Source organism: Palaemon carinicauda, chromosome 3 (assembly GCF_036898095.1).
Source record: "Palaemon carinicauda isolate YSFRI2023 chromosome 3, ASM3689809v2, whole genome shotgun sequence".
Classification (NCBI taxonomy): Eukaryota; Metazoa; Arthropoda; class Malacostraca; order Decapoda; family Palaemonidae; genus Palaemon; species Palaemon carinicauda.
The window spans coordinates 23,424,538-23,431,361 of NC_090727.1; the positions used below are offsets into that span (position 1 = coordinate 23,424,538).

The 6,824-nt window shown below is 32.0% G+C and overlaps 1 long non-coding RNA gene across 1 annotated transcript in view; it reads right to left on the reverse strand.

Moving 5' to 3' along the window:
- Positions 1-4,439: 4,439 nt before the first annotated feature.
- Positions 4,440-6,824, reverse strand: part of LOC137636943 (uncharacterized) — a 22,015-nt gene continuing 19,630 nt past the window's right edge. Inside the window, exon 4 of the long non-coding RNA XR_011043310.1 lies at positions 4,440-6,824. This exon is cut by the window's right edge and continues 673 nt beyond it. This is a non-coding gene — a long non-coding RNA (uncharacterized lncRNA).

Here is a 6,824-nt window from a genome sequence, read left to right on the forward strand (position 1 = left end):
GTTGCTGCTCTACCACTTATGTTGCTACTCTACCACTTATGTTCCTACTCTACTACTTAAAATCAAACCTTTGGATTGAATTTAGGAATTAATTGATGCAGGACATTACATTCCTTGTACATCAGTATATTTGTAACAAGCAATGAACGAGTGGTTGGATGATGTCTGGTGTAAGTGCTGCAAGGAGGATCTAGTCTACAGAAAAGGAGTTATAGTTTCTTGCCAGTGTTGTCTTTAGTGAAAATTAGTTTAATTGGTTGCTGACTTTAATAGATCTGTGTAAAGGTTATCTTAGTGAGACACTTAGATTAGTTTTGGTTGGGTTAAATCAAGGTTAGCAAGTGTGTTTACCTCAGGTTAACGCCAAAAATTGAATCTAGATTTAGTCTAAACCATAGGAGATTGTCAGTTTAAATATTGAAATTAGGGTAAACTTTGTTCAGTACGCAGCTGTATAAAATCTATTTTATTTCACGAAGGACAATATCAGTTTCCTTCCATAATTGGCCAAAGGGACGTTTCAAATTAAATAATTCTTGGCCAAAGGGACGTTTCAAATCAAATAATTCCTGGCCAAAGGGACGTTTCAAATCAAATAATTCTTGGCCAAAGGGACGTTTCAAATCAAATAATTCTGGTGTTTCAATTTATTTCATAGTTGAATCGTAGATTTTAAAGATTATTATAATGAGTAATTGAATGCATATATGAAAAATCAAATCCAATGGTTAATCATTTTAAAGTAATTTCACTCATCTTTGTATTAATTCTTTCAAGATTAAATCTAAAGATTTTTTTTCTTCAATAGTAGCTTAATCAGTTGATCACCTTACCAGATTGGTATATCCTAATTGTTTTGATCTATAGATTGTCAAAATTATCAACTTCTTACCTGGCCACATTAAGATGAGGCGATAGGAAAGGTGGCGAGGGTGAAATATATAGAAATAGAAATATTCTTTAATAATATGAAGGACAAGCTTAAGGTTTTTTTCCCCCACAATTTGTTATTAGGGGACAAATTTAAGGCTCGTGCTTTTACCCTAAGCAATGAAATTTACAAATAATACCTAATGTGTAATTCTGATTTTTATTCAAGAGTTTCTTTTAATAAATGGAATTGATTTTTATGAAGGAATAAAGGCATTAGTTCATCCTATTGAAATATAGATATTTTGCAAGTCTTGGGATTAATTATTTTCAAATCAAATTTCAGTTATCTTCAGTACTCATGATAGTCCATATGCAGAAATTTTGGTTAGAAGCCAACCAATTGGATGTTTTTACATTACTAATAACCTTTTCAAACCGCACCATGGCCTAATATAATTTTCCTAAGTTATAACTTTGACATTAATTCTATGATATCAGTAATTCTATGATGACTTTCTGATAATGAAACTCAGATTAAAATTATATTTCACATGATGGGGTTTAATGTAACTATTTTTCCAAATTGTTAAAAAATCTGCTGACTATTAAGATCGTAAATTCGAAGTTTATAATGCCGAAGATATTTCATTAAAGGTAGACTTGACTTAAAAGTATTCATATAAGAGAAGGAGTCCGAATAATTCAAAATCTTAAGCTTGTCCATAGTTTTAGTAAGAGATGTTTAGGAGCAGGTAATATCAATAGAATTTATTCAGGGCTAGGCAGAAGTGTGTGTGTGTGTGTGTGTGTGTGTGTGTGTGTGTGTGTGTTTCATACTGTAGACTAATTTTTATCAAGTAGGCCTACTGTTCGATTAGTTGGTGTGTGTGTATGATAGGAATAAGTACTAGGCAATGTAACACTTGGGTAAAATCTCTGTTTGGTAGGTAGGCCTACAGTTAGTTTAAGGGGTGTTCTGCTTTGTAGGTAGGCCTACAGTTAGTTTAAGGGGTGTTCAGCTTTGTAGGTAGGCCTACGGTTAGTTTAAGGGGTTTTCAGCTTTGTAGGTAGGCTTGCTGTTAGTTTAAGGGTTATTCAGCTTTGTAGGTAGGCCTATTGTTAGTTTAAAGGTTATTCAGCTTTGTAGGTAGGCCTACAGTTAGTTTAAGGGTGGTTCAGCTTTGTAGGTAGGCCTACAGTTAGTTTAAGGGGTGTTCAGCTTTGTAGGTAGGCCTACAGTTAGTTTAAGGGGTGTTCAGCTTTGTAGGTAGGCCTACAGTTAGTTTAAGGGGTGTTCAGCTTTGTAGGTAGGCCTACAGTTAGTTTAAGGGGTGTTCAGCTTTGTAGGTAGGCCTACAGTTAGTTTAAGGGGTGTTCAGCTTTGTAGGTAGGCCTACAGTTAGTTTAAGGGGTGTTCAGCTTTGTAGGTAGCCCTACAGTTAGTTTAAGGAGTTTTCAGCTTTGTAGGTAGGCCCACTGTTAGTTTAAGGGGTTTTCAGCTTTGTAGGTAAGCCTACTGTTAGTTTAAGGGTTGTTCAGCTTTATAGGTAGGGCTACCATTAGTTTAAGGGTTGGTCAGCTTTGTAGGTAGGCTTGCTGTTAGTTTAAGGGTTTTCAGCTTTCTGGGTAGGCCCACTGTTAGTTTAAGGGGTGTTCAGCTTTTTAGGCAGGCCTAATATTATGTTAAGGGTTGTTTAGGTTTTAAGAAAACCTTAAATTAGGTTCTCTACACGTAGCTTCTAAAAGGGGACTTATTTGAGAATGTATTACACATGGAACTAAATTGATATTTTGTGGTCCACTTGCAAGGTTAATGTGTACTTCGGTCCGATCTGCCTATCTGCTAGGAGGAGTAGTAAGGATAGTCAGGGCAGTGGTTTGCACGTGTCTTCTCCTTTACCCGACTCAATCCTGCACATGAAATGGGACGGATGAGAGAGATGCCTTTGGGGGCAGTTGTGGTTCCTGTCTGCTTTTGAGAGGGCAAAAAGGTTTCTGGAGTAATTGATCGTGGTGGAATTGTAATATAAGACTGATCGGGTCTCCACTCCCTCCAACCATGTTTTTATTTAATTATTGTTTCTAAATGAAAATTTAGATTTGAGAAAAAATTCCCCTTGCTCTGTCACTGCTTAAAGTTTATCATTTAAAATGTCAAAATTAGAACTATAACATTATCTTGAAAAACAAAAAAATACTATTCTTGGCGTATTTAATTCACAATCATTGCATTAATGTCTGTAAGATTTTCAATAAAAGATTTCAAAAGAGAAGGAAATGGAAAGCATTCAAGGGCCTGGTGACTTTGTTCGTTCACAAAACAAAATGCATAATTAGTCTTTTGTTGCCAGGTGGGAAGGGGCGGGCCTTGGTGGGCTTTCCATTTCCTTCTCTTTTTTTATTGGAAACTTAAACTAATTTACACAATTATGACACTTGTAATCCCAAAATTTGTACTTCAAACTCATTCCAATGTTCAGAAAAATCAAAGATAACAAAATACTTTAGTATCCCATGTTACGGGATCTAAAATGTCCATTTTCTATGATTTTCTGTCGTTGGTTTAGTTTAAGAGAAAACGGGATTAAAGAATTTGATATAGTTTGTGATTGTAATATATTCATATGTATACTTAATATTTCTATTAAGTGTATTGAAACCTGTTTTGTGTATGGCAACCAATCTTCTACAATAAAAGACATTATATAAACGTATTTGTTTTTCTTAATTCATAATTTAAAAATAAAACAGAAAATAGTCGACTCTTTGTCGACTATGCTTAAACCCAGAGTTAATAAAGTAGCTTATTTTTACTGAATTTGAGGCTAAAATGAATTATCATCACAAGACTTTGAGTTGTCAGGAATAAATATACTTTAAGAATTGGACTGAAAATGAATTACCATAGTAAATAGTCTTCATTTTAATAATACTAACATACCAAGACAGTATATATTTCTCATTTTACCAGTGGAAGAGTGAACGAGTTCTGTACATTGGAAGAGAATAAAACCAGTCATATAAATGAACAATTGTGGTTTATAATAGTTAAAAAACAAGGTTTATATACTTCATGAGCTCACTGGTCTTTCAGAGGAGAGAGAATGAAGGCATTTTACTGATACCAGAAGAGGGAGGGGGACGACTGGGGAGAACACTCAGTCATATGAACGTTAGATTAAGGAGAGAACACTCCAAGTTACTGAAATTTTTATTTTTTTTATATATTTGTTCAATATATTTGTTTAATATTATGGATGTAATGAAAATAAATAAATTTTATTTAAGTTTTTATTTCTTTTATTTACAGTTTTAGTTTCATAATTATACACATTGTAATTAATTTTACAAAATTAGTCAGTTTTTTCTGCTTTCCTACACATTAATAATGTATCTTCTATTCATACATTATTACTGTATCTTTTCATACATTACTGTATTTTCCATTCATACATTATTACTGTATCTTCTATTTTATACATAACTACTGTATATTTCTATTCATACATTACTACTGTATCTTCTATTCATACATTAATACTGTATTTTCTATTCATACATTACTACTGTAGTTTCTATTCAGAGATTACTACTACATCTTCCATTTATACATCACTACTGTATCTTCTGCTTATAAATTTCTACTGTATTATGTAATTTTGAAAAGAAATACAGCTATTTTAACAATGAAAAACACAGAAAAGACATTAGCCATGTAAAGTGCATGAGGTTTGTAATGGTAAAGTAAAATACATTATAGAAGACATCTTGAGGCATTCATGGCTAAGCCATGGACGTTTTTAATGTCTTCTATAATGTATTTTACTTTACGATTACAAATCTCTTGTACTTTACATGGCTAATGTCTTTTCTGCGTTTTTCATTGTTAAAACAGATGTATTTTCAGATCAAAATTACAAAATACAGTAGCAATTTATAAGCAGATACAGTAGTGATGTATAAATGGAAGATGTAGTAGTAATCTATGAATAGAAACTACAGTAGTAATGTATGAATAGAAGATACAGTGGTAATGTATAAAATAGAAGATACAGTAATAATGTATGAATAGAATATACAGTGGTAATGTATAAAATTGAAGATACAGTGATAATGTATGAATAGAAGATACAGTAATGTATGAATAGAATATACAAAATTAATGTGATAATAGTTCTTAACATTGTTTATCTACCCATTCTCTTATCTTATAACTCTACCATTAATTTATAAATTTGCCATAACTTCAAACCTTTTAAAAACTAAAGTCTTTAACAATTTATCCCCAAATACCTAAACTGAAGCTTTAATCTTTCTTATGTCCTCAAGTCTATCAATCAAGTCACTTGACCTACATTACGTAACTATTGGTGTGAAGCAGATCACACGAATAAGGTCATTACATGAAATTTCAATGAAATCATTGCTGAAAATTAATTATTTTCGTGCAAAACAGTGTAGTCATTCTAAGGCTTACTATCCAAAAACTAACAACTCCAAGACCATAAAGTTTAGGACAATTTCTCAGCTATTTTAAACAAGGATCTTACGTGTGACTGTTGTAATGTTCCACAAAGGATGTTTCTTTTAAAAATTTAATTAAATTTATATTAAAAGTAACTTCTGAGAACAAAACAAGGAGAAAAATTGACAAAAAATTACGTCTTATCTTCATTGAAATTAGAATAAATTTCAACAAGTTTTTCTTCAACAGAACAGGAACTTACTAAAAATCTGAATTGTATATTATCGAGAGAGAGAGAGAGAGAGAGAGAGAGAGAGAGAGAGAGAGAGAGAGAGAGAGAGAGAGAGAGAGAGAGAGAGAGAGAGAGACTTGATAAGCAATTTCTCTCTGGTATTATCAGTAATTCAACAGATCTCCATCAGATACCATTACGTATAGAGGATTCCAAAATGGCTTTGATAATTTAGAATAACTTTACTTTAATTCTCACTGGCTTGTGGCATTACATATCAAAACTTATCAAATTAAGAACTCGCTAAATCTTAATATATTACGGACTTATGAAGGTTTTAAACAGCAAAATTATAATTGAAAAACACTAAAGACAAATATTCATGCAGAAACTTAGTCAATTTCTCAATGAATCAGATAGATGGATTTGACAGGATTCTCTTTAGCAAACATTTCAATAAAGATAGCTATGGCCTCAATGCTTGTACTACAGTACAGGGACAGATGGTATAAGTTGAAAATCAGTAGGGTTTTAGCCAGCAATTATCTAAATAAAGGTAGCTATGAGGTCAATGCTTGTACTATAGAAGAGGAATATAGATGTTTCAAGTTAAAACTAAAAAAGGTTTTTGCCTATTTTCAATATCTCAATATGGAAACCAACTTCGACATCACGAACTCTCCAGACATTAGTTAGACCAACAAAAAGTTATTGAATAGTATTTATAAAAGTAATATTACAAAAATAAGCTAATCTCAAGATAAAATTAGATTTATTTAAACTTTAAAATAAACTATAAACAAAGTCTAAATTGGATGAGTTAAAAAAGTAGAAGAATAATTAAAGAAATGGTTTGAGGTTACAGTTCCAAGAATTTTGAACAATGCATATAATAGGTTTTAGAAGTTAGTGTGTAAAACACAAAGCTAATAACCCAGCAGTCACACGTACTGATAACTTGTTTAAAATAGCTACATAAATTCACAGATACTATTACTCATTGACTTAACACTCCAGAACAGGAATGTCAAACTCAAATCCTTTCGAGGGCCAATTATGCACATGACTCTGGTCTCGAGGGCCATGAAAGATTTGGTTATTTATTTATTGGCAAGACTAATTTTTTTTTTTTTTTTTTTGCAGGTCATCCTAGTTTGCCAAAAAATACATTTAGGTTCACTTTAACAATTAGTTAAATTTTCCTCAATTATAACAATTATATAATTGAAAAATCTAGTCATTTCGAGGGCCACA